At 36.5% G+C, this 26,844-nt stretch overlaps 1 protein-coding gene and 1 long non-coding RNA gene across 3 annotated transcripts in view; one reads left to right on the plus strand and one right to left on the minus strand.

Annotated features, from left to right (window-relative positions):
• The window catches only part of LOC5572358, a 305,718-nt gene extending 279,021 nt beyond the window's left edge, over positions 1-26,697 (minus strand). The window contains exons 1-2 of one of the 2 annotated variants that reach the window (XM_021849977.1): positions 26,098-26,697; positions 14,776-15,657 (exon numbers count right to left, since the gene is read on the minus strand). The gene's annotated coding sequence lies outside the window, so the exon portion shown is untranslated. Of the gene's footprint in view, positions 1-14,775; positions 15,658-16,077; positions 16,175-26,097 lie in introns of those variants that run through there. The other variant, XM_021849978.1, reaches the window with a different exon arrangement.
• LOC110677937 lies at positions 19,499-21,103 on the plus strand. Its single transcript, XR_002501304.1, has 2 exons — positions 19,499-19,533; positions 19,735-21,103. It is a non-coding gene; the product is annotated as an uncharacterized LOC110677937 (long non-coding RNA).
• Positions 26,698-26,844: the final 147 nt, after the last annotated feature.

The raw sequence follows: 26,844 nt of genomic DNA on the forward strand, positions 1-26,844 counted from the left end.
GAAAAGGCTAGATATTACACACGTACCGAATAAGCACATATTTGGAGGAAATTACTGCTTACTGGTTTGGTTCGGTTGCATTCATATACGATGCCGGCCCTCACAGAAGTGAAAAGAGGATAGAGTGGTGGGCAAATTTAACACCTCTATCGACAGAATATTGATTTTTACATGGTTGAAGTACCTACATGCAGGTTATTCGATTCGACATGACACCTACTGCAGACCATTTTTCAGATGGGTTATTGCCATGCAATAACTTCATGAAAGAACAGTAAAACAATGGATGGTGCAGAAGTGGCAAGAAGAATGACCCAAAATGCAGTTAGTTCTTTTTTTCTTGAACCTTTACTCACACACTTCGATTAAAATTACTGGGGTCGGTAAAATTTTACTGGGTTTTGGAACTACCGAAAAAGTCAGTAAAATGAAAACTGTCGCCACGCGTAATTGAAAAGCAAATTTGTATCGATATACGATATAAAAAGAAAGCTCTCTGCAAAATTTCAGTGAAAAATCACTGTTTTTCGATTTCTGACAATTTCGTTTAGTTTACTGACTTTTTCGGTAGTTCAAAAACCCAGTTGTTTTTACCGAACAGATTGAGTGTGTACATAATGCTCTACACTTCTACTTACTCTGATTCTTCTTCTAATTATTATTATTATTCTTTTTCTTCTTCTTCTTCTTGGCATTAACGTCCCCACTAGGACAGAGCTGGCTACTCAGCGTAGTGTTCTAAGAGCACTTCCACAGTTATTTACTGAGAGCTTTCTTTGCCAAGGTTGCCATTTTCGCATTCGTATATCGTGTGTCAGGTACGATGATACTCTAGTCCCAGGGAAGTCAAGGAAATTTCCATTACGAAAAGATCCTTGACCGACCGGGAATTAAATCTAGGTATTGATGTCTCTCACAGCTGTGAGCTCTAAATTATAACTGTGACCTCCAAACAATACTCTTCGTCTTCTGCCTCCTGTTCAAGACAAAGAATGAAACCTCTACGTCACTTCAATGGACAATAGGAGTCATACAGCCCACTATTAGAAAGTTTAAGGGGGCAGGATCCGTCATTGATTTTGTAATTTTCAAAAGTAGTTTTTTCGTTCAAAATCAAGAAAATTTACGGGAAAATGTGTTCACTGTATTCTATTTTCCAACCGAAACACTGTGAACACATTTTCATCGAATAATTTTTAGTTTTGAACAGAAAAACTGCTTTTGAAGTTTCGATGATGACGAAGATTACAATGACGGAGCGTTGATCGTTAAGCGTGATATCCAACCAGAGCCGTAGCGTGCCCTTATGGCGCCCTTGGCGAACCTTTATATGAGCGCCCGTTATCCAAAGCCTTATTGCGGTTTATTTGGCAAAATGCCTACAGGTTAGTTAGGAAAAACAAGTTTTTATGAAATATATTAGACATATTTTATAAGAGATACTTTTTTTGATTATAGAATCTCCAAAAGATATCAAGATGTATTTATTCATATAAAATAGGTACAATTAATTACAACCAAATAATCAAGACTCATTCAATGATTGACAGGATCGTTTTTCAGGAAAATTGAGATAAAATAAGATGTTTTCTGTTCTGTTCTGTTTTCAGAAAATATGTCATTAGTTAATAAAAATCTATCAAAATGTTACGAAGAGATAGGGTAGAAGATCCACCAAGAATCATTTTGCAATTTAATTTAAGTGTAAAATAATCGACAAAGCATGTTGACAGGTTTTTCTTGTTTCAAATCTCACACTAAAAACGTTCCCGAAACTTGTTATCTATCCTTGCACCGAATGAATTAGTAGAATTTTAACTAGGCCCACCCAAACTTTTGAAGCGCGGATTCAATCACAGAAATAATATTGTAACCTAAAACTTGTTAGCACACAACCATCTCATCTATTTTCAACATTTTTGTAAAATCAATTTTCAGTTGCTACAAAATAAGCAAAGATCAAATGTCTCATGTTTGAAACAATACCTAAATTAACAGTTTATAACTCACTTTTAGTTATTACTGTTATAGAATTCTCTTTAAATCTGTTTAGGATTCTGAGATAATCTCTTGATTGGATTGGCAAGTTCAAATTAATTACAAATTTGCCCAAACCCCACCTTGGATTGTGATGTAGTCCTGCTTAGGATTTTCTGTGAGAGCTATGTTTTGTATTCTATGACATCTTTAAATATGGTTCTGTGAGTACCAAAGATTTCACATAAATCCTGCTCAAAGTTATGTAAAAATCTGGCCAAAGATTTTGGGAATCCAATTGTCCATCCCAATCTTGTTAAGCAGTCTGTAGATTAATGTTTAAAACTTTTAATCAGTTTTTCTTTCAAAATTTGTTTCAGGATTTGGAAAATTAGAAATTATGACTAAGGATGCAATCTTATTTAATACGTCTCTTCAATGTTTTTTTTCTAGTGCGTCGTGCATTTTGGCGCCCCTAAAAGCTGGCGCCCTTGGCGGGTGCCAACCTGGCCAACCGCACGCTACGGCACTGTATCCAACAGCCTTTCTTAGTACACACTTAAATTATCCTGTGAAATCTCAACAGCTGAACAGTTCGGTGACATAAATTAACGGAGTACGGTAGTAGTTAATAACAGAGAAGAACTAGCTCATATGTTAAAATTCTCGTTAATAAAGAAATAAAAAAAAATAAAAAAAATAAAAAACGGAGTACGGTAAATTTTTACTTTACCGTAATCCGTTAAATTCCGACGAAATACGGTGTTTTATTTCACCGAACTGTTCAGCTGTTGAGATTACGGTGAAATTCACCGTAGTGTGTTTAGTGTGTACCTCGCTTAACCTAGTGGTATAAAGCAAAGCCATGATGTCTGGGATCAGTTTAGAGATGAGAAATTAGATTATATACAAGAATAAGAAATTCTATTATTTATATTGTATGGAACATCTTTAGCCATAGACCAAATATGTTAAGTTTTTTTTAATGTGCATACGACCTGATGTACTTCCGACCAAATTTGATTTGATCAGGTGTCCAGAAGCCATGAAAATATCTAATTCCATTTTATTCTGAACCTATACATAATTTCGCATAATTTACGGTAAAGCTGAAAATACACCAGACATACATAAGATCCATCAAATCCAAAGAGACGAACGAGGTGTACTTTCTGTTTTAGGGACATTGAAGAATTTGGAACAAGCAAGCAGCGCAAAAAAAGCATATGCATACGGGTTCAAAACATTGTCAAAAATCATCGCTTATTCTTCACTGCATTTAGTAGTCTTTTTAGTTTCCTTGTATTACGCTCCAACTAGAACAGGGCCTGCTTATAAGATAAGCTTATCAGAGAAACAACAAGCAGCGTTTGAACAACTTTCCATATCTCAATATTCCATATCTCGATATCGAGTTATACATAGTTATACCTATATGGCCCCTCCAACCGCAGTTGCATTGATTTTGTTATGGAGAATCGACTAACATTGTTTGCTCAGCATAATTAGATGAAGTCATAGGTCGAAAGGACAGAGGTTCGGTAAACCTGATAAGAGGTTCCTGATAAACGAAATGAATGCAGGCGTAATGCACTCTAATATCTACACAAGTAATACTGCATTTTTTTTTTAACTCTGGTGAAACGATGCACATGACGATGGTTATGGTTCGCACTAAAACACAACCTCCGCGCGTGTATGAATGAAGACAAAACGAGATCAAAAATTGCTGCAATGAACCACCACCTCCAAATGAACGAATCGCATCGTCGTCGTTGTTGCTGGTCGGAGCGTTGCACAGTGAATTCATTTGTTCTGCGAAGCGGTCATAAATCATCTTACACAACATCTGATGAAAATTACCATCAGACATTGGCAATTTCTATTGGGCTATTCAGAAAGCTGAGGTTCACATCCCACCGTCGCTGAGAGTTAGGCTCTGTTTCAGTAGGGTTACGGCGAAAAAAAAAAGAAACATTTGCAAAATTTTGATTAAAAATTAAAAAAAAAACTACTTTAAATCAATAACAGTCATACAAGTCATTATGCATCCACTAAGGGAACACCGACCCTACAAAAGATTTAAGAATTTACTTGGATTAGGCTCACGAAGGCATCAAACAGAATGCAAAAATCATATGGTCGGGGTTCTGCTAAACCGCACCAAGTGCCAAAATCTTTATTGTGAGATATTTGACTTTCAATTCTTATCGTGTACTAGTAGATCGCGGACGATTAATTTAATTTTTTTTATCACTTACATGCGATTAACAGTGTCCAATAAGTAACCCGACATGCTACATACAAGTAAATCATCATAAATTATCGATGTAATTGGATTTTATTTAAACATATGGTGCACTCAGTTCACTCTGGCTGAACAAAAATCAAAAAATATGGTTCTTGGTTCGGTATGGTTGGATGTGTTTCATAGTTTTCAACAACACGAGTAAAATTGAAGTCAAATGATGTTCATCATCACTATGCATGTTGAAATCCATGTCACAAATGCTTATATACTATGATTGGGAAGAATTCGTTGTTATTCAAAGGTCTGGAAATGTTGTTGCGTTGTGTATCTATGTGGACAATTAATGCAACGGCTCTCTTACGCTTTCCATAATATATCTTTGAATAAGCGAGTTATCCATTTTCAAAAAACTAAATAATATGTATTGATTCAAGGTCCTCACGCGTTCGTTCATACATAGATTCTAACAAGACAACCGTAATGTGTTTAAAATGGTGATGATCGTAGAAAACCATGAGTTTGCTCTGCCAAAGCGCACCAAGTTGCACCCATTTGATGCACGTTTGCTGAACAAGTTCACAGTTCAAAGCGTGAAGTCTACACCAGAAATGGCCATCATTTCTACTGTACATTAACCTGCCGATGTTAAAATAATCACAGAATCTAAAAGTTGATTGATTTCCATTACCATCGAATAGAACAACAGAGAAAAGTTTCATCGGGATCCGAACTTGTGCCTTCTGAGTGGTAATCTAGTTCGCTAACGCTATGTTATCTTCACTTCTTGAATGAGGGATGATAAACTTGGAACAAGTCAAGTGCACTTTGTCTGACGGGGTTTGATGGCAATAACGCTATTTTTGAACAGCTAAAGCGCACCAAGTCCACCTCAGTTGTTCATACAGTATCACATGAAATAAAATCCTTATTTCATTACGGCTCCTGTGTGAATCAATTAATACATTATATAACAAGCAAATGTAAGTATTTATTTCATGTCAATGTCTTTACATCATGTCAAAATGTGATTTTCAGATAAACAGTACTTGGTGCGGTGTGGCTGGATAAAATTTCAAAGAAACTAGATAAACGGTGCCGAAGCAATATTTAATTTAAATTAATCAATTTCTGCCCAATATCACTGGCCTCTGTTTCTATGAGTTGCTTAGAATGGATAAATTGTAAGGATATAGAGGAAAATTGAAAAAATCTTGCTTTATATGAGAAAAACGAATTCCCTCTGATGGCGTGCGTTGGTTTATGGTTCACTCTGGCTGAACAAAATTACAGTTTTACATCTAAGATTACAAGGGACTATTCAAATGACTCGATATTTTTATGGTAGAAAGGTTATGGTTATATGAGTCCTCTGGTGTAAAAAACTCAATTTAGGAAAAAATGGCACTTGGTGCGGTTTAGCAGAACCCCGACCATGATGTATGTACATGTCTAGCAAGGATGTGTAAAAACATATGATATATTGTACCTATTGTGATTTAAAGTCTTCACCATTCACATTTTCCGATGCGCCTTTTGTGCGAACCACTCAAGAATAGTCGAAAACTTTTCAAAAGCTTTATTATTGCACTGTTATAATCAAAATAGAGCGAGAGAGAAGAGAACCTCTCTTCTGTTACTTAGCTCGTTTAGAAATATTCAGTGAGAATGAATGAAAATTAAATTCGTCCTATTTAAAATTGCTGAGAAATTGCGATGGGGAGAAAGCGGGTGGCAGTGTCTTATAGGAGACCTGACTGTGTGTAGTGTTTGTATTATCAGATCAGTAGTAAGTAGGATCAGAATAAGCAATGAGATAATAGGGAAACGCTATAATGTCCGAAATAAATACGAAAGAACGTGGCATGAATGGAAGATTAAAGAGTAAAAGGTACCAAAGTAGAAAACCTTCGGATCGTGCCTGGGATTAAACCCATGACCTTCTGCTTACCAAGCAGAATCTGTAGCCATTAGACCACCAAGCCTTATTTTTCAATTTTTGGGCACCTATTTGCCCATAGTGCGTTGTTTCATTGTTAGGCAACAGAGAGAACCAACGGATCGCAGGCAAACGTGAAATCAAGACGTGTGGGGGGGGAGGCAAGTCAAGAAGGTCGGTCGGTGAAAGAGCGAACCGATGAGAAGGATGAGGAGGAATCCCACCCGGTGACTGGTGCAACGATGCAGCCGTGGCGTCGTCGTTGTCGTCGGTGGCGGCGGCGGCGTCGTTGTCCGTGTGTAGGTACAGGAAAGAAACATTTGAATTAAAGTAGAGATAATTGTTTCTACATGATTTCACACGATAAATGCGCGCTGCGTTACCGAGTCGGGTCTGGCATTAATCATATGCATGGTAGCTAGCAACAGAAACGACAGCGGCAGCGGCAGCGGCAACGCACAGAGGTCCAGTTTTCAAAAAAGCGTGTCTAGTCTAGTCTACTAGATCCAGTTTAAAGAAAAATAATGTCGATTATACATCTACAATATAAGATAGTTAAGAACACATACTTGAAATTCAAAATAAAATTGTGTTCCTTCATGTTTAGACTTTCAATAGATGTATTTGCCATTGTTTTTAACTTAGCTTTTTCTTCTTCACTAAAACTCGAGCAAATTTAGTAGTAAAATAATAAAAAAACATCTTCTTCGTACAGTACAAATCGCTTCTCGCAGAGATACCTTGCACAAATGGGATTGATGAGAGAAGAATCCTCTTGTCTAAGTTTACCTACACATTCATTTTTTGAAAAAGCCTCAAAATGTACGAAAAACAGACAATTATGCCTAAATTGGGGTCTGCAACCCTAAACATGTTCCACAACACTTGTTATGCCAACATCTTGTAACATGTCAAGAATGTGTCGCTTTTGAAATGATTTTTTTTAATCTGGACCACTGCGCAACGGTGGAAATGGCACCAGGGTATAATACACTCGCCGGATTTAACCGGCCGAAAAGTCAAACGGGAGAGGATGGAAGTATTTTATCTCTTCTTCTGTGTGCTTTTGAGCAACGTTATATAGGAAGGTGTCTATAAAAAAATCTGTACGAACGAGTGCATTTTGTTTGCGTTGCGAAGGGTGAAACTCGTTGTGATAGATGAACTTAGTGACCTTAAGTGGCGATAAGGAAAGACTTTGGGGCATACGAAAATGAACTAGGTCGGTATACATAAATGATTATGATTTACCGTTATGTCTCAAATTCCGAACAGAGTCATATTCCGCACAATCGATTTTGTAAGGAGGTTTTTTTGAAATATTTTACAGAAATATATCATCAACATTTAAGGAAATGGCGATCATTTGCAAACTAATTCAAACATCTTTCAAGCATTTCTAGACAAGCATTTCTTTAATTCAAGGGCTATTAAATGAGCTCAGAGCGGAGAAAAATTAAGTTGGCTTGAGTTTTTAAATAAGACTACCGACTCTAAACACCATACACATCAAAGTATTTTATTTCAGAAATTATTTATTTGAATATTTATTATTCATGCAGTTTGTAATTTGAATCAAGGTGACAGAATGAGGACAGTGTTCGGCATTTGAAGCAATATGTTGTTCAATACATTTGCTTAAAAATGAGAGCATATTAATATTACTATTAATTTTACGTACGACCGGTACCAAATATGTTTTCGAAAATAGTTCCCAAATTCGAGGAATAATTCGGTAGATGCATTTCGCCATACAAATATTTTTCGCGTTGCCTTTTAGCGATTTTTCGTGCGTAGACACTAGCGCAAGTGCGTTACTATGTGGTGAGTAGCGAATCACGCCAACCATGTAACCCATTGATGAATAGGTCTCGCGTAACAATTCAAAAGGACCAATCCTCAGTTCGTTGATTCTGAGAAAATTCGATGTGAATATTGTTCACCACATTTTCAATTCCTATTTCTCAGTATTCAAATCAATCTATATGATTTCTTGCTCGTTGATTGACGATTGTATTACTACACTTTAATAGTTTTATTCCGAAAACTGCTGAAATGTGGAAAAAATATGAGTTTAAATGCTTTGCTCATTTTTGATTTTCAATCAGGCATTGCCCTATTTATGAATTTTGTTGGCGTGCCGTAGCCCAAGGCTAGGCCCTTTTGGTTATCAACGAATAAGTCAGAGAGAGTCATTGGTCTCTCACCATGCAAAGGCCAATGGCAGTTTGCGAAATTTTCCGATTGTATGCTCTTTTGATGGAGAGAAGTCCGATCGTTTCAAGCAGAGGATGAAACAATGAATGATTTGGGGAAAAGCGGTTCTTGGTTGTTTTGAAAATTGGGATTATAATTGTGATTCTGTTAGTGAAAGATTGCAAGTCAGCTATAGTTACTCAACGCATATCCATGTAAATTCTATCCAGTGTGATCTAAAATTAAAATTAGGATAATTTCTTTAGATATTTATTGAAAATATCTGGAATATTTGCGGCTTATTTCTTAGTAGATTTTGCCAACTTATTGACGAGATCCAAGGTTTTCGGAGATTTCCTGTCGATTTATTTTGATCATTCTCCCTACGGCTTTTGAGGAACACATAAATCTGCAATCAAAACCTGGGAATATTTTCGAAGATTTATAAGCGGAATTCGGTGTGTTTCCATGTGAAGCATTTTATTGTTTGCACTCTTGATTCATTTCGACAGGGGTTTTTTAGAACTACTTTGCTCATATTTGATCAAAATATGCGTTGTTTCCAAGCACTTCTTATTGTCAAATTTCAGACAATGCGGTCGAGAAAATTACACCTATCAAAGTGGATCCTGGAAGAGCCAAAGTTCTTTACTTCATTCTGAACCGTACATAAATGCGGCTTACTGTTGTGTATCAGACAATTGGATGACGAAAAGCCCCAAGTGGTTTATCTTAGTTGCCCTGCATGAATTGTTGAATTTTGTCAAGATCCCTTATGGTAGTTTTTTGTCATATTATTTAAAAAATACTAGGTAGATACCTGACTTCTTGCATTCTCCATTAAGATCTATTGTGGAATATATGATTTGTAGGAGTGCCATCCAGTATATCAGATAACACTTCAATCACAGACAAACAGACGTCACACTCTCTTCGATGTCCTTCGACCACCTTTTTAACGGTCGATCAAATATATGGTAGATGACCAATCCACCACACCACACGCAGCGCTCGCATCGTTTTCATTCGTGTTTGATGTTTACACACTACCGCCACCTGTTGGCCCATCGGCCAAACACAGCGATTTTAGCATTGGGCGTATATGTCCTAGTGACTATTGCTTCTGGCGATGGGCAACCACTGTGGTAACTCACTGGACAGATTTTATATCTCCATGAATATTGATTTTAAGAACATCCTGATTAGGGTTCCGTGAGACGTTTGTAAAGCTTCAAAAGGGGTCACGACTCCAAAAAGGTTGAGAACCACTGCTATAAACAATAAGTGTTCAGAATATGAGACAAAACTGTGCATGTTTTTCAACAAATCGAACATACGGGTCATCTGTACTTACAAGAATTTTCAAATGCCTATAACTTTATGAAAAATTGATGAGATTCGATGCATCTGGAAGCAGTCGATGGCAAATTTAGTCTAGTTTCAGGAACTTGCTTGGCCATGAATATTGTCTACCGGCCACCGGAGACATTCCGGATTTTCCGAGGTCATGTCCAAATGGCATTTTTTCTGTCGCTTGTATTCGTTGGAAATCTTCAGAAATATGACCGTAAAACTGGTTTTGGAAAATATGGTCAGTCAAGTTCGGAGCTATATACAAGTGGCATCAATCTTCAAAATGATGCTTACATCAGCATTTTCAGAACCATTAGATGCACTGAACACTCTATAGTAGGATCCAGATGCCTTGGGGGAAGTGGCCAATTAGGAACATATCTGGTACCATATCAATTTGGGCATCAAACTTCAATATTTTCAAAGATGATACTTCTGGATGCGTTTTCAGCACCATCGGCTGCCATGGCCACTCTATAGTTGATTCTAGATGTCAATGTGGCCAATTCAAAACATGTCCGGAATTAAATCAATGATGTGATGCTTCCGAATTGGACATATGCTCCAAAGAGCATCATGTACTAAAATCTTGAAGTGTGATACCCATACTGATATGGTTCCAGGCATGTTCCTTATTGGACACTACCCCCAGGGCACCTGGAACCTACTATAGAGTGGTCAGTGTATCTAATGGTTCTTAATATGCTGCTAGAAGCATCATTTTGAAGATTGATGCCACTTGGATTTAGCTACGAATAATATTAACATGATTTGTAATACTAACTTGACTGATAATATTTTCCCGGACCTGTTTTACGGAAATGGTCATATTTCTGAAGATTTTCAACGAATCTTAATGCGTCCGCCACCATTAAACTTCCTATTAGTTCTAGTTTCTAGGAAAATTGTAAACATCTTTACAATTTCACACCGCACAAAAATACAAACGACAGAAAAAATGCCTTTTGCCACGGAAAATCCGGAATATCTCCAGTGGCCGGTGGCCAATATCCATGGCCAAGCATGTTCCTGAAACTAGATCAAATTTGCCATCGACTGCTTTCGGATGCATTGAATTTCATTAATTTTTCATAAAGTTATTAGCATTTGAATTTAGGCAAAATTTTGCCTGTCTCAATCATTTTGCCTATCCCCTGTACTGCCCATAACTGCATAACAGTCACATTCGACATTTTTGACAAATTGGAGTGAATACCATGGAGAGTCATCAAATGATAAATACTTTCGATCAACTTACTAAAATCTGTGAGTTTGTTCTAGCAAATTCGAAAAAAATACCAAGTTGTTTTGTCGCATTGGCAATTGTAACCGCATAACAGTCACATTGAGATTATACATGAGCCTCATAATGTAGTAGCAACGATATTTCTATCAGGATTATTTTCTGACTATTCACCCAATATGCAATATGAGTTGTACAAAATTTCAGCCTCAAATAAGCTCTTTTGAACTCTTAAGGATTTTTTTAAATTTTAGTTTCCTCCCATACTGCAGTAAAATGCAAACTTGGTATCCCATTTACTCAATGCCTACTTTTGTCGAATGTTACAAATATGCAGTTATGGGCAGTGTATATATTGTGTGGAAAACAGTGAGATGTCGATAAAAAATACACCTTGGAAACAAATTCCATTGTTGAAGCCAGGAGCAATTCCAAAATTTGAAGTAAAATTTGAATCCGTGATTATAGACGATGATCTTAAATTCTTGATCCGTCTTAAAAACGTGAGGAGAAGGCAATTTCTCGCGTAACAATTCAAAAGGGCCAATCCTCAGATTGTTGACTCTGATAAAATTCGATTTGAATATTATTCACCACATTTTCAATTCCTATTTATCAGTATTCAAACCAATCAATACGATTTCTTGTTTGTTGAGTGATGATTTACTATTACTACACGCTTATAATCGATTTTATTCTAAAAACTGACAAAAATGTGGGAAAAATGATGAGTTTCAATACTTGGCCCATTTTCGATTTTCAACAAAGCAAAGGCCGTTTTTGTTGGCCATATTGAATTTTATAAGGGTGCTTGGCCCAATGCTAGGCCTTTTCGGTTTTCGATGATTGAGCAAGAGAGAGTCATTGGCCTCTCACCATGCTAAGGCCAATGACAGTTTGCGAAATTTTCCGATTGTAGGCCCTCTTGATGGAGCGATAACCGATTATTGGCCGTTTCAAGCAGGACGCCAATGAATGATTTGGAAATAAGCGGTTATTGTCCGTTTTGAAAATCGAGTTTATAACGGTAAGTTTTATGATTATGTTGACAATGTTTGTACAGTTTGTGGGTGTTGGGAGATGCTATCGAATGGTATCAAAACCCGATTTGTTGACAATTTGATCATTGGCCCTTTAGAATTGTTACGCGAGATTTCAACGCACTCGTTATCTGCTATGAAAATTATATGGCAGGATTTGCAGAAAGAAATCAAGAAACGTTTTGCAGATTTAAGAAACAAAAATTTTGAAAATAAAATTTCTCAAATGGACCCTGGCTCTAAGCCCTTTTGAAAATTATCTAAAATCTTGAAAAAACCTCAGAAGCCAATACCGGCATTGAAAGAGGAAAACAAATTATTACTAACTAATTGCGAAAAAGCTCAAAAACTTGCTATGCCGTTTGAAAGCGCGCACAATTTTAATTTAGGACTTACTAGACCAATTGAAAATCAAGTTACTCAGGACTTCGAAAATATTTTCAATCAAGAGAACGTTTTCGAAAATGCCTGGGAGACTGATTTGGAAGAAGTGAGAACTATTATTAAAAATTCAAAAATATGAAAGCTCCTGGTGATGATGGAATTTTCTACATCCTCATCAAAAAGCTTCCAGAAAGTAGCTTATCATTTTTAGTTGATATATTCAACAAATGTTCGCAATTAGCACATTTTCCTGACAAATGGAATAATGCTAAGGTTGTTCCAATTTTGAAACCAGACAAAAATCCTGCAGAAGCTTCTAGCTATCGTCCAATCAGTTTGCTTTCCTCCATCAGTAAACTTTTTGAAAAGGTTATTTTGAACAGAATGATGGCCCACATCAACGAAAATTCAATTTTTGCCAATGAACAGTTCGGATTCCGCCATGGACATTCGACCACTCATCAACTTTTACGTGTAACAAATTTGATCCGTTCCAACAAATCTGAAGGCTACTCTACTGGTCTTGCTCTTCTAGACATAGAAAAAGCATTCGACAGTGTTTGGCATGAAGGGTTGATCGTAAAATTAAAAAAACTTTAATTTTCCAACATACATTGTTAGAATAATTCAAAGTTATCTGTCAAATCGTACACTTCAGGTTAATTATCAGAATTCCAGATCTGAAAGACTTCCTGTAAGAGCTGGTGTTCCTCAAGGCAGCATTTTGGGACCAATATTATACAATATTTTCACATCTGACTTACCTGAGTTACCTCAGGGATGTCAAAAATCCTTGTTTGCGGATGACACAGGCCTCTCCGCCAAAGGACGAAGCCTGCGTGTCATCTGTAGTCGATTGCAAAAAAGTTTGGATATTTTTTCTTCATACTTGCAAAAATGGAAGATTTCTCCTAATGCTTCCAAAACTCAACTAATAATATTCCCACATAAACCAAAAGCTATTTATTTGAAACCTTCAAGTAGACATGTTGTCACGATGAGAGGGGTTCCAATAAATTGGTCAGATGAAGTTAAGTATCTAGGGATCATGCTAGATAAAATTTTAACTTTCAAAAATCACATTGAGGGCATTCAAGCCAAATGTAACAAATGTGTAAAATGTCTTACTTATTAATAGAAAATCAAAACTTTTTCTTAAGAATAAGCTTTTGATATTCAAACAAATGTTCAGGCCAGCCATGTTGTATGCTGTACCAATATGGACTAGCTGTTGTAATACCAGAAAGAAAGCTCTGCAGAGAATTCAAAATAAAATTTTGAAAATGATTCTGAAGCTTCCTCCCTGGTATAGTACCAATCAGTTACATAGAATATCCAATGTTGACACATTGGAACAAATGTCAAATAAAATAATTAATAATTTCAGGCAAAAATCGTTACAATCTTCTATTGCAACGATTAATGCGTTATATGTTTAAGTTAAGTTAGGTTAAGTATATTCAAAACTTTTTTTTTTCTCTTATAAGCAGGTGAAATCAACTCACCTGCAAAAAATCTGAACTGCTACGGCAAATGAAATGTAATATGTTGTTAACAAAATGTTAATAAAATCTTAGATTTGTTTTACCAAATTATGATGATAGTGTTGTCTTTTTTTTTTTTTTTTTTTAATTTCTTTATTAGTATCATTCCAAACATTACATTCATTTCTTATATCTAGGTGTTCTGTGTTATTTGACAACACTATCATCCTAATTTGGTAAAACAAATTTAAGATTTAATTAACATTTTGTTAACAACATATTACATTTCATTTGCCGTAGCAGTTCAGTTTTTTACAGGTGAGTTGATTTCACCTGCTTATAAGAGAAAAAAAACGTTTTTAATATACTTAACCTAACTTAACCTAAACATATAACGCATTAATCGTGGCAATAGAAGATTGTAACGATTTTTGCCTGAAATTATTAATTATTTTATTTGACATTTGTTCCAATGTTTCAACATTGGATATTCTATGTAACTCATTGGTACTATACCAGGGAGGAAGTCTAGATAGTGTTGTCTAATAACACAGAACACCCAAATATAAGAAATAATGAATGTAATGTTTGGAATGATACTAATGAGTTTAAAAAAATACACCTCGGAAAGATTTTCTATCAGTTCGACCAGTGCCCAGATTTTAAAAAGAACACCTGGCCCACAAGATTAGAAGGTTGGTAGTGACTGAGTGTCATGAAAATTGTGGGGCGAGTAACCTCCAGGTTAGTACCTCAAAACAAGTAAAAAGAAGAAGAAGAAGTCTTGAAAAAAGGAACTTATGCCTGGAAAAAGAAACCAAGAAGGGACCAACTAGGAATTAGGAAAAAACAAAAGGAACCCCAACAGGAACCCGTCGTTCAACGTCAAATACTCTTAGAACCAAACTCACCTCTTAAAATGGACAGCCCCCTTTCCGCTGTTGTCAATCTTCGCCGACGTTCGCCTCCCACTAGTACTATCCGTACAGCAGACAGCACAAGAGATGTCCCTAGATGGTGGCCTAGCCTCTACTTTCTGGATGCTTCGCACGGCAGGCGTCGAATCTGCGTTCCGTTGACCGGTGAATCCGGTGGCTCTAATATTCACTGACACTGACCACTACACTAGATCGGACCGCGAAACACGCACACACCGAGAGATCACTCGCGGCGACGAACACGCAACCCGTTTACGTACGCACAATCTGGCTTGGAACGACGAATCGCGAAATGAAAAACCGCAGCAGTAGCAAATCAATCGACTGATTGCCGGGTAGAGAGATCAATCTTCTTGACGGGGCTCTTCGGAGGAACGCAACTTCACGTATCTTTCAATCGATCGAATGGAATATACGTACGCACAAACGGGAATCAATACTCGCGGCTCTCGTCGTAACTATATACGGAACTCTTCTTTCTAGCTTTCTTGCTATTTGGCTTCGTTGTTGTTATTTTTGCTTGAATAAATGGAAACGAACTTACTCTTCATCTACGAGACAACAACAACAGCTCGCACTTTTTTGATTACTTTTTTATTCTTCCGTCTAATATTTCACTATTATTACTTTTTTCAACTTTGATCTACTCTTTTCTTCTTTTATTTCTTCACTGTCTTACGATGATATTTTCTTATCTTCACGTTAAACTTTATCTCTGTTCGTTTTCTGCAAACGGCACGGTTGAAACAGTTTATGAATTTATTTCTTCTCCAAATACAGTGTTCTGCGACTAAATTTCACGATGATCTGGATATTGTAACTGCACTGTGAGTTCTATCGCCGTTTATCAGGAATCTGTGAACGATAAAAAAAAATCAATCGTCAATCCATGTGGCACACATACAACACGATTTGAAATAAGTGAGAATGTATAATTTATGGTGTGATTGCAATGCAATGCAGCAAGCAAATGAAGAAAACTATCGAATTACAGGGCTGGTAGCAGTCAACCAGCAAAATAATAGTGACTTTAGTAACTAAAATGATCAGAGTGGCCAAATAGTGATTTAAAAGTAACTTCGAAACAATAAATATTTCAGAAAAAAAAACAATAATATGTGCCTGTGCATAGATATATGATATCTTAACCAAATATTATGTCGAATTGGAAATTCGGCCAGCGAAAAAAGTGACTTTAGTTACTATTTGTGATAGTGCTTTTTTAAATAGTGACTATTAGTGACCAGGACGAAAATAGTGACCAAGTCACTATACCTAATAAGCCTGGAATTGACCGGAATCAGTGTTGAAACTAACGCAGCGGCGGCGATGATCGAGTATTGTGATGGACTAATGCACATCATCATCATCACATCGGGTAAAGGAAAAAGATGATAAATTATACAAATACTCGCTCTCGCACACTCACAATTCACTTGGATACAGCTTAGTTAGAAGAACGTATTAGATGTGATGTGGATGGATTCTCCCATGCCACACATAGGCTGTTGGATGTCGGAACCTGGTGCTGGTCGTTCGGTCGCAGAGAGTTCATCGCATTGACTGACTGGGAAGGGCAAAAAAAGCGAAAACAGGGGGAACGTATCCTACTAACTGGATCGTTTGTTGCTAAGAGGATATGCTGAATGTACACTAGTGGGTATCGGAGCACTTTTTTAAGGTTTATTATCATGTCCAGATATTCACCATCTACGGGACTATGCGTCAGGTGTTAAAGAATTGAGAATTTACAAAACTTGATAACGACTAACTGCTGTGAAAAGTAATATAACCAGCAGCTATTATACACTTATCTAGCAAATGCAAGATTTTTATACAATCTTGCATCAAAATATGACGAAATATCGTTACACAATAGAGTAAGGTGGGGCAAAAGTTCGACCTTAGTGGTATAATCGAAGTTTCCTGAAAACCAATAGCAGTTGAATCAAAATAAGTACCATACAGTGAACCTTTAACATATTGGCTATAATTCTGCTGAACATACTTGTGTCAAAATATTTACCCATTTTTAGTTATAACAGTTTCAAAATTGATTGTCTTAAACGAACTTTTGCCCCGACTGTGGGGCCCACATACCCAATAATAGCAGTTTTTCGCAAAACTAAGTGAAAATGTAAGATGTTGGTGATATTTTTCGCACGATCAGGCAAATTTCGCTAAATTTGAAGATAATATGTGGATTTTGGGCAATTTGGATTCTTATCCGTGATTTTATACATGGGTCGAACTTTTGCCCCGCTGATTCGAACTTTTGCCCCACTATGGGCCAAAAATTGTTTCCAAGTATTTATGCAAAAACTAATACACCTCAAAGCATCCTTATGGTAGGCCTAGAAACGCCATTACATAAAATATTGAAAAAGATTTTATCTTCATTTGGTTCTGTGGTCAAACTTCCGTACCAAAAATTACAATATTCACGTCAGAAAACAACAAATAGTCATAATTTTTCGAAATCTCAACCGATTTGTATGATATTTGGAGTGAAAATCTACTACTTGAACAGCATTCGAACCACCACGACCTTTATAACTTTGAAATCTTTAAAATAAACTCTTACCCCACTCGAACTTTTGCCCCACTTTACTTTAAATGTATGGTTTCCATCGCCTTCCTAAGCCGAGTGGTTAAAGTCCGCGGCTACAAAGCAAAACCATGCTGAAGGTGTCTGGGTTCGATTCCCGGTCGGTCCAGGATATTTTCGTAATGGAAATTTCCTTGATTTCCCTGGCCATAAAGTATAATCGTACCTGCCTTGCGATATACGAATGCGAAAAACGGCAACTTTGGCAAAGAAAGTTCTCTCAGTTAATAAACGTGGAAGTGCTCATAAGAACACTAAGCTGAGAAGCAGGATGTGTCCCAGTGAGGAAGTAATGCCAGAAAGAAGAAGATGGTTTCCATACAGTCAATGTTAAATTTCAATACATACACAGTAAATTTGTATTAAAATATGTATGGTTGAATTGAACATAGAGATTTTGTAGTTTTGGGTATACCTGGAAACATGGGCAAAAACTACGACCTATCGAATGAATGACTTAGTTTTTCTAAGGGCATAATTTCTCAAACCAAATATCGTAGTTTGATCAAACTCTTTTTACCTACATAATGTTGGTATTGTTATGGTTTTCTAAATATTAAGAATTTTGAAGCTCTTTTTCCATTTTTCGTGACCCACAAGAGAAAAACAGTTCGATAAATATTTCCTGTAGAACAAGGCTATGATTATCATTTTTTTAAGTTTCAATGTTTGACCTTCCAAAAAAAAGTCAGAATTCGATAGGTTTACATCAAACGGAGATGAATGAGAGTACATATCTAGAGCTACTGATAACTAAGTGTGTTAAAAATAGAAACTTTCGATTCCCCATGCCAGACATTTCTCTAAGAATATTTCCAACTACTAAGTGTTTTTTTTTTTTTTTTTGAATTCCCCATGACATTATAATATTTAAGATTTGCCAAAAGCTTCCTTTGGGTATTACTTCGAAGATATCCCCAGAAGCTTAATTCGTGTTTTAAAAGACTTTTCAAGGAATTCCACCAAGATCTTCGTTCAAGAATTCAATTTGGATTATTTTGGGATAACTTCTGAAAATACTTCAGAAATAACGTCAGGATTTTCTTCAAGATGTTCTTCAAAAATTTATCTAGAATGTCCTAAGTTTTCTAGTAGCTCATCCTCCAATGTTTTCTAAGATTTTCTTTTGAAATCTTTTCGTTCTAGAAATCAATCAATATGTTTTACTCCGCATTACTCCATACCACTCCAGATATGGCACTACGGATTTCACAGAATGTCTTTCGTTCCGGATTACTTTAGGATTTCAACCCGAAATTTATGTGAGAAGTAGTTCCTGAAGCTGAATTACTCCATGGATTCCTAAACATTGCTTCAAACAATTTCTTCCGAAACTATTCCAAGTATGTCTCCAGCGAGGCGATGATTTTTTCTGAAACTCCTGAGATATTTCTAAAAAAACTAAAGTAATCTCTGACGTAACTTATATAGAAATTCTTGATGAACTCCTGCAAGGATCTCAAAAAGAAATCTTGTTCATACAAACTGTGTGCAATTACTTAGTTAGGAAACTCAATTAGTCGATGCGAGCATCTTATAACTTAACTTCACCTTGCTGAAAATGTCTTGCAGGTTGATTAGAAGTCGGAAGTCGTGACTACTATGGGCTCCAGAAGAAACTGCGGTCAAGAAAGATTCACCCCCGCACCAAATGCACGATGTACAAAACGCTCATAAGACCGGTAGTCCTCTATGGGCATGAGGCGTGGACTATGCTCGAGGAGGACTTGCAAGCTCTTGGGGTTTTCGAACGCCGAGTGCTAAGGACGATCTTCGGCGGCGTGCAGGAGAACGGCGTGTGGCGGCGAAGGATGAACCACGAGCTCGCTCAACTTTACGGCGAACCCAGTATCGTGAAGGTAGCTAAAGCTGGAAGGATACGCTGGGCAGGGCATGTTGCAAGAATGCCGGACAACAACCCTGTAAAGATGATGTTCGCTACGAATCCGGTCGGAACAAGGAGGCATGGGGCGCAGCGAGCTAGGTGGATTGACCAGGTACACCAGGACCTGGAGAGCGTGGGTCACAGTCGAGGATGGAGAGAAGCGGCCATGAAGCGAGTGAATTGGCGAAATATTGTTGGCGAGACTTTTTTTCAGGATAATTGATGTAAAGCCAAATAAGTAAGTAAGTAAGGTTGATGGGAAGTGGCCGATCCGAGGTTTAGTGGGTTGGTGAAGTATTTCCCAACATCGCTTGGGGTCATAGAGTTTCCTTGTCCTATTCGTCCTATTCTCATCTTCCAGTGCACCAATGATTTACATAAACCCTTTTGGAGTTCTAGCAACATAAAATTTACACTTAATTTCTACATATATTTACAGGACTTTTAACGACAGTTAACATTAAAAAAACGCGTATTACAAACATAATGGTCCTAGACCTACTGATTTCGACCTTCTCTACTATTGGTAGCCTATATACCTTCGTGGATAATGGAGTTCTATGAAGTTTTGTTGCTGTACTAATTTGAGTGTCTACACCGCAGGTCTAATTGGAGTGAGGTATGCTACAATCCAACACAGTTTTTTAGGTATTCTATTCTTATAAAGAAAAACATCGGAAAAATTCCTCTAGGAATTTGAATAGGAATAATCGGAGGAATTACTAGAATAATTGCTGCAGTCTTTTTTGACGTGAATTCTTTTGACGTGAACTAACTTTTGAAGAATCCATGGAGCCTTGGAGAAATTATTTTAGAAATGTTTGGAAGAACTGCAGGAGTAATTCCTGCATGAAATGTTGAATAAATTTGATAGAATTGTCTTGATGAACATCTTTAAGGTTCCTTTATCTAATTTATACTGAGGAATTCCTGGACAAAAGCTTTATATTTCTGGAATAACCTCTGGAGACTTAGGATGAGGACAAAAAAAACTACTGTTTCAATGAAACTGGAATAAACTGTTGTTGATTTTCATGAAAAAAACTTGTATAACTGAAAAAATAAATCCTGGGATAATCGCTCAAAAATACTTTCAGAGTAATTTTAGTGGAAAACACTGAAAAATTTCCTGCAGTAAATTCCTTCAAGTATCTTTTGAGAAATTAATCCAGGAGCAATCATCGAAAAAAATCCTGAAGCCTTCCCTTGGGGAATCTGAGAAATTTCTAAAGAACCTCAATGCCTTCAGCGATTCCATCAGAGATTTTTATAAGAATTTCATTCAAGATTTCTTTCAAAAACTCCTAAAAACTTCCTTGAAAAAACACAAAGGATTCTCCAGGATTAGTTACAGAATTTAACCAGAATAGTATGGAATGTATGAGATTCTTCAAGAATTTTATTCAGTGATTCAGGATCAGGAATTCTAGGGTTAATTCCTAGATAAATACCGGATTTTTTAGCCATTTCTGCAAGAAACGCTAGGGGAATTCATGCTAGAGAATTATCATGTATGAGTTCCTATAGGAACTTTTAAAAGGATTTCTTATTATCGAACAGATTCTTAGTACGGATGTTGTCTAAAGGTGGACTAACATTGTTATGGTCCATAGTCTTATTTTATTACTACATGGCATACAATTCGTTAAAAGTAGTAAAAAAAAACAATACAATCCATAACAATTAATTATTTCCTTCTTCGGAGCTAGGAGCGACTGATTAGAAATAGGAACTTTATAAGCCCATGCCAGAAAAAAAAGACCAAGAAGGATCCAGAAAGAAACCAAACAAGAACAAAAATAAACAAATCTGAACGAAATCAAACATGATCTAGAGCACAAGTTTTCATTAGGATTGGCAAGTTTTATTGTTTGCATTTTTTCACATTTTTTTTCAAAGAAGTTCCATTAGGTATTTGCCAAAAAATTTCTTCAGAATTTTCAAAGATTTCTACAAAAGTTCGTTTAGTGGTTGGCGATCAAATGTGAGGTTAGATTTGCGAACGTTTTTCACAATCAGTTGAATATTTACGGTTGCTTGTGCTTTGAATTGAACAAATGTAATAAGTAAAATGATAATGGATATTTTTCTTCCAAAGTTATCACTAATAACTTCGACTGAGATGCGCTAATCACCATTCTAGAACAGCGTCACCTTCGCATTTTAGTTTTGCGTTAGATCACAAATTATTTTACGAACTTCCTGAAAAATTCCTACAAGAATAGATTGATTCAGGATGTCTTCAACAATTCAACCTAGATTACTCCAAATTACTCAGAAATTACTCCAAAGTTTCCACCAGAAATTTCTCGAGAAAGATATTCACCCGGAGTTTATTACACGATTCTTCCATCTTTTTTTTTTTTAGAATTTCCTTCAAGATTTTAATTGGGGAGATCTTCAGGAATTCATTCAGTCACTTTTTCGAAGATACCTCCAAAATTTCTTGGTTTGTAGAAATTTCTGAAAAAAAATCCGGAAGCTTTTTCCAAAGGATATCCTAAAGCAAGCTCTGAATGAAATTGCTGTGTGTCCCCCCCCTTCTACACACTTATATTAGATTGCTGGGGTCGATAAAATTTTACTGAGGTTTTGGACTGCCGAAAAAGCCAATAAAATTTAAAATATCGCCACGCCTAATTGAACAGCAAATATCATGTTTTTTTAAATCGGTAAATGTTATTAAGAGATAGCCCTCTGCAATAGAAAGGAAAATGTTTTCCGAAATGGTTTTTAAATTAATAGCTCACTACGCGTGGTAAACAAGGAAAATATATGAAAAAAAATCCACATGCTCGGGTGGGATTCGCACCCACGACTCTTGTATGCTAGACGAGTACTTCACCAACTAAGCTATCGAGCCACTTGGTGACTCAATAACTTACTCGGATGAAAACATACCATTCAGTGAATGGAATAAACAATTAATGTACCGTAATCTGGGGTATCATTGATCAGCGGGGTAACATTGATCGGAATGACCCATCTCCGAAAAAGTTCGTATCGCCATTTATTGATGGAACATTTCCAAATCATGAATGGAGCTTCTCTTTTTTATATTCATAAGCTAATGAAAGTGAAGAATTTTGCGTAAATTTGTCAACTTTTCGAAACAATTATTTCCATGGGTAGGGATGATACTACCGAACATTCATGTGTGTGGTACTGAATGAACATTGTCATAGATCTTGTCTCCCAACCCTGTTATGATGGTTGACAATCAAAAGCCTGTTGAAAGAACTCCGAGAATGTAACATCGGATCGGACATCAAACGATCTAGTAGGCATGGCACAACTTCGACGCCTCACTCCTATAGTAATGTCAGAATGGAATGCAAGGTTCTTCGTGGTGCTCCCGCTTGCCAACAACGATTCTGAGCTTCACATCATGTATCACACAAGTTCTGCTAACGATATGAGCAAGGAAAGTGTGGTTCTTACTGAAAATGGCATCGCCGAAAACGATTCCGTTGTCAAAACTTTCATAAGTATGCTCAATTAGGCAACATTAACGAATTACTGTAAATAATATAGAATTCCCTTAGGAAATTGCCTACCTTTAGGCGTATTCCGTGATTCGAGGTATTTTTAATTTCAAAATAACTCAAAAAGTAAATGACTTGTAAGCATTTGGCCTTCATATTTGGCTTCGGGGGCCATGATTTGAGTAAGTAATGACATTTTCAATATTACCGAACATTGTTCACATAGGTGATCAATGTTACCCCAAATCAGCTTAATCAAAAAATCACTTTCACGTTAATAAAGAAAAAAAAAATCACTTGAAACATTTTTTTAAACATGCTTAAATCTTTCAAAAAAGAAAATGCTGTATATAGTCTCGAGCAGTACTTGTTTTAAAAATATGAAATTTGCAACATTTGCATTTTCAAACAAAATATTTGAGAAATATTCAAAAAAATGATCAATGCTACCCCGGATTACGGTACAATATAACGTATTGAATAAAATACACCGTATTGTAATTGAATGCCGAAGCAATATTATTTATGTGTGTAGATACACATTGGGGTATCTTTCGTAAATCCTTATCGAATTCGTCCGGAAATCCCTGTGGAATACTTCCGGACATCCTGTTGAAATTCTTGAACATTTATTTGAAAATCTTGTTATGAAAAATCCCGCCAATTTTTTTCGAGGAATTTCTCCGAAATTCTTTTGAAATTATTTGGAAATCCTCCTGGCACTTTTCCACAAATACTTTTTTAGTTCTTACGGATATCCTGTTTTATTTTTCCCAGAATGTTTATTTTTTCGGAAATCCCACTGTAATTCTTGACAAAAGTTTCTAATATACTTTGAAATAAAACCTCGGGAATGCTGAAACAATCTCTCTGTGATTCTTCTGGAAGTGTTGTTGTTTTATGTTTTATTGTTTTTTTTTATGATTTATCAGTTAAAAATCTTCTAAAATCTTTGTCGGAATCTTCAGCAACTCTCCCTTCAATTTACATTAAAATTCTTCGAGAAAGCTTCCGGATAGCTCTCTGGGACCCTTTAGAAATACCTCTGAGGTTATTTTGGATTTTTTTCTAATACTCTCCTGAATGGAAATTCCTTTTTGCAATTCTTCCGTAAATCTTTCTGGAGTTGTCTTAGTGGTTTCTTAAAAATAAATGGGAATTTCCTGGAAATCTAACAGTTCTTCCAAAATAATTTCTAGGAATGTTTTGGATATCACTGTAAAATAGATTCAAAAATTTATTCGGGATTCTTCCGAAAATCCTCATGGGATTGTTCCAGAAATCCTCAAATAATTATTCCAGAAACCCCCTAATATTCTTTCAGGAATCTCTGTGATTCTTTCGCAAATCATTCTGGGATTTTTGCGAAAATCCTTCTACAATCCTAAAGAAACTTTACTTAACGATTTTCAGAAGGATTCCAGAAAGATATTCGGAAGAATCCTAGGATTATTTTTCGAAAAATCCCAATGGTATTTCCGGAAGAAGAACGATTTACAGTAGAATTCCAGGAAAATTTTCTGTAGAATCCTTGAATGATATCCGGAAGAATTCTAGTGGAATTTACGGATGAATTTCAGAAAATTTTACGGTTTTCCAGACTTCTTGAAAAATCCAGGATGAATGTCCAGGAGAACCCTAGCAGTAATTCCGGATGATTTTTTTCAAGACTGAATGGGTCAAGAAATTTCCTACAGAGAGCCCCATTTGAAATCACATTTCTTCTCAATTGCGTACTGCGTTCAGAAAAAGGTGATTTTCTGGACCATTTCTGGGAAGAAATTTTCCACGCATCGGGATAGGTGATTCGTTTTCTTGTCCGTAGCAAACCAGCCTATAAAGTTAGACAACCACAGTAAAATATGGTTTTCATGGCTACCTCGATGGTCCCTTGGAACGCATTTGCTCTGGTTTTGTGTTCTATAACCTGATTCGCTTCTGAAAAGTGATTTCTTGTTGCATGGGAAATTCCTGCAAGGAAACGATCAATAAAGCGCTTTTTCTGATCGCAGTTATAAATGTCAGTGCAAACGGGATTCGCTGTATAAAATTTCTGCGAGGAATCGGCGAGAAATTTCATCTTTTAGTTGCCAATCAGGTTTATAACTCGATTTAAAAAAAATCCTGGAGGCATTCCTTGGAAACATGCCTCAGAATCTCAGAAGAAATGGTCGGAATAATTGTTGTAGTATTCGCCTCAAATAAAATTTTGAAGAACCACGAATATATTACTTGAAAATCGTTTGCTGGAGTAATTTGTGGATGAAATGTTGAAGAAATTCCTAGAGGAACTAATAGAAATTTGGAGATATTCCTGAGAGAAATCGTGCATGAATTCACAGAGGAATTCATATGAAAATGTCAGTATGGATACCTAGCTGAAAAAAATCAGCGCATGAACCCCTGGAATCCTGGAATTTTTATAGCTATTCCTGGAGGCACCTTTAATAAATTTCTTTAAACACTCTTGAAGAAACCCTTGAAGATTTACTTAGGAGAATTCCTGTAGGACTCTTTGACAGATCTGCTAGAGTAACTATACTGTGTACGCATCATACTTTGCGCGTCTAGGACACTTAAGAAATCGTTGAAAGGTAGTAAATGTTTTCAATTCAATTTCATGGTAAAATATATTGGGGTCGAAAGCAAGTATGTACGCTGTACAGGAAAAATCGACGGAAAACTGGAATTGGGGAATACCTAAATCTTTAAATAAAATCCTAGAACAGAATTTTGGAAAATTGTCAGTCAATGTGAAAATTCTGGTTAGCTATTTAGAGTCAGAACTCACGCAATGAGAAGTAAACTAGTGACTTTAGAGGCCATTTTAGTTGAAAAAAGAGGCTTTACAGACCATATATGAAAATGTATGTATGTATGTTTTATTGTGACGATAATCTATTAGTTTTAAACTTTTTACAAGGTCAAGGAAGCTGGCTCTTAAGAGACTTGCATCAAAATAGAGACCGACTCTCTAAAAGGAGACCTGCTACCAGCCCTGCATTTTCAAAAATACGTATCATAATTTTAAAAAAAATTGAGAATTTATTAAATTTTAGATATAATTTAAATCAATACTAATATGAACAGATCATACAAACAAGGAAAAAAGAAAGTAAAAGGAATATTTTTTTTAATGGTAAATGAAGTGTTTGTAAATATATAGAACCTTTTTGTTATTTATAGTGTTTGTTATGAAACTCTTCGGTGAACAGAACTTCCTTTTGAATGTTACGCTAGAAAACGAATCAAACGCCGCGTACGGAAGAAGGCATAGAAAAGAAACAAGAAAATTACCCTCCACTCTTTCGGTTTACCTTTTCTGCTGGTGCTTCTTTCTGCTGCTGCTGGCAAGAGTAGTTTCGAGGAAAAAAGAGACTACACAAATGCCAGAGGACGATTTTTCTGCACTGCACTTCCGACCGAACTGAAACTTCCAACAACAGTTACTTCCCCAAAACTCCCTCAGATTATTACAAAGTCACCAAACTAGCACTTGAAACGCAAAGCCGACAGACAAGTCGAGGCTACCAATTTTTATTTTATTTTGCGACTCCAGGAAAAGTGTTCACCTTACAGCAACTGGAAAAATCTGCGGATTTCACGACAAAAACTTCACTTCCACTATCAGAGGGACAACGAAACGCGAATCGCGACGATCAGTACCTAATTATTTTTTCCCCAGCGCCCTCGACGACTGAAACTCCAAAACTCCGAGGCGAAAAACGTCGCTTGTTTCCTGTTCTGGATGATGATGGATTCCGTCGATCGTACGCAAAAGAAAATATTAACCAACGCACTTCTTCACAGTTCCCGAACGAAAGCTCGTCTAGCTCTGCGGCTGATGGCCTCTCGATTTGGAAAACTCTGGCTGCGGACAGAGAAAGGGAAACAAGCAAGCAAAAAGGAAAACAACACAAATTTTCCCGTCCGTGTCAAACAAAACTTTTGACGCGTCTTATCGCGGAGTGTCAAACGTGCCCGGTGGGAAATTGCATTCGTCTGATGCAAATGCATCAGACACCAGGCTTGAGGCGAAAAAAGATGGTAAAAATTTGCTTGTG

This window comes from Aedes aegypti, chromosome 3, assembly GCF_002204515.2.
Source record: "Aedes aegypti strain LVP_AGWG chromosome 3, AaegL5.0 Primary Assembly, whole genome shotgun sequence".
Classification (NCBI taxonomy): Eukaryota; Metazoa; Arthropoda; class Insecta; order Diptera; family Culicidae; genus Aedes; species Aedes aegypti.